The sequence below is a fragment of the Protopterus annectens genome, chromosome 16.part0 (assembly GCF_019279795.1).
Source record: "Protopterus annectens isolate FY-2018-M chromosome 16.part0, PAN1.0, whole genome shotgun sequence".
Classification (NCBI taxonomy): Eukaryota; Metazoa; Chordata; order Ceratodontiformes; family Protopteridae; genus Protopterus; species Protopterus annectens.
The window spans coordinates 119,946,844-119,949,364 of record NC_056750.1 but is presented as its reverse complement, the minus strand read 5'-3'; positions in this window follow the sequence as shown (position 1 = coordinate 119,949,364).

The window sequence follows — 2,521 nt, the reverse complement described above, 5'->3', positions numbered from 1 at the left end:
GTGTTTTTGCCTTAGACCTTGCTGGCGATGATTTTGTTGGTGGTTCTGAATTTATTACTTGTCTTGAAAGCATGAAGGAATGCAATTGTTTTATGACTTTCAGCATCTGCCAGAGATCTGAGGAGAAGTCCTTGTCTGTATATTTTTACAGGTAGATGCTAAACACTGCCAGCTTCATCAGTGGTTGTTTTGGGCCTGGAACCAAAAGTCAAATGACAAGAAATTATGTCATTCTGCAAGTTATCCCAGCAGTAATATTTGATGTATTAATTTGAGAAGACCGTTGGTGAGACAGGTCATTCTGCATTCTGTCTTGGACCTGACAACAATTAGAAGATCCATTCACCACATCTGCCTAGCTCTAATGAAGTAAGTTTCTAGGGTATAGTCATTCTCTTAAATACAGTCAGGAATATAGTAAAGCTTAGTTTAGATGCTTTTCTTTATTTATTTGAGAATGTCCTTCATGTTTTAAATATTTCCTGTGGTTTTGAACTCTGATGTCACCATGAATGCATATTTAGTATTGTCTTGTTCTTTTATCATTTACTATTAAATATATTTAAACCTTTCATTTTGGCTTATCTGTGTAGAGATATTTAAGTTTTGAGAGTACTTGCATATTTATTTGGTGACACTGTGTGAGCCACTCATAATAACCTTTCTCTTGGTCAAACTACCATTTGTATTAGTATTGATATTACATAGTAAAATTGGAAACCCTTTGTTAAGGGCCTTAAAGTAGCTGATAAGGGGTTCTGGTGGAGTGGAAACTACCTTATAGTCTGGGCAAAAGGGGGCATAGCTAGTAAGCCTGTGCCAGCCTTTCCCAGGTGTGTGTGTGTGTGTGTGTGTGTGTGTGTGTGTGTGTGTGTGTGTGTGTGTACAAATCAAAACCTCAAAGAGTGTGTGTGGGTGTGTCAGCTACTTGGGCAGGGACACGAAGCACTGGTTTGACAGAGAAAGTGTTGGAGGACTTGGCTTGGAACCCTGGCTAAGCACTCAAATCTATAGCTGTGCCAGTGGGGAGTCTTACTGGGGATCTGGAGAACAGTAGAGGAGCCAGCCCTGGGCTGACTGTCATCTCTGTGTGCCTTAAGGGAAATTGCCCTTGATGCAGAGAGCTGCATGTGGAAGTACTGTGTGTGCACTTGTCATCCTCCCAGTGAACGTTCCCCCACTGTTGCCAATGGTGAGGATTGAGGCTCCTTGATTACTGGTTGGCAGTGGTGGGTCATCACATTTTCTACTGACATAATCTATAGAAACATGCTGACAGATACATGCACTATCCATGTAGATTCCATCTACTTGATATATCTTGACATATGTATAAAAACATGGTGATGCATACATACATACATACATACATGCATATGTACATACACTATCCATGTAGCCAAACCACCCACACACAAAAAAAAAATTATCTATCCACACACACACACACACACATATATATATATATATATATATATATATATATATATATATATATATATATATTATGTCATACTAGTAAAGCTGCCTACTTCATGGAACTATGGCTTGCGACTCTTGAGTACAACCCTGAAAGTGTGGCAGAGATGTGTTATAACATTGTGTGTACCCAGACATGGAACATCACAGAGCATATGTTTGGGTTAATGAAGGCACAGTTTTGTTGCCTTAATGCATCTTCTGATGCACTGCTATACTCCCCAGACACAGTTAGCAAGGTGTCTACAGTATGTACCATGCTGCATGGTATGAGTGAATGGAAGCAGGATTGTCCTGCCAAGTATGTGACTACATTACAACATCTGTCATAAAACCCATTTGTAGTGAACAGGGTGACAACACGTGTCATGAACTGTTGGAAGTGCAATCTTCATGAGTCCCCCTAAGTAGGGATGGGTGCAGTACACTGCACTGCTGACAAAAACAGCAGCAGGATCTGGTCATTAACTGTAGGGCATGAAAGTCATGAAATGACAGTGTTACACATACATTAAACAAAATGCTGACAGAGCTCCTCTTAGACTATGCTAGTAAATGTATGGTCTGGTCCCACTATGTATTAGACTTCACTTCAGTACAACACAGGAAGGAGGTTTTTGCATGTCAGAGTCATCATCATTTGCTCAGTAGATTAGATACACTAAATCTCTAACACAAAGTAGAGGTGGGGGGAAACACAGTGGCTGCATTAAGGGGCTTCATAAACAGTGTCTGAAGGGTGAGGCTTACAGAGAAGGAAAACTATTATTGTGCATTTCAATTTGTTTTCCTTTCAAGATAGATTCCTGAGTTTTTCTGTTTGCTTCTTATGATTTACTTTCTGAAAAATATGGAAGTGCTAGCCTTGCAAAGAGTAGGAAGTTATGTTCTTCATAGAAAGTTCTTTTATAGAATTCAGAAACCATGCCCAATATGGAAAGTCATAAACAAAGAGTCAGGAGATCTTGGTTAGCAAATTTAATCATGTAATGTTCATTTTTAATTGTTCAGTGGTTGTTCTATGATTGTTACAATAATGTTG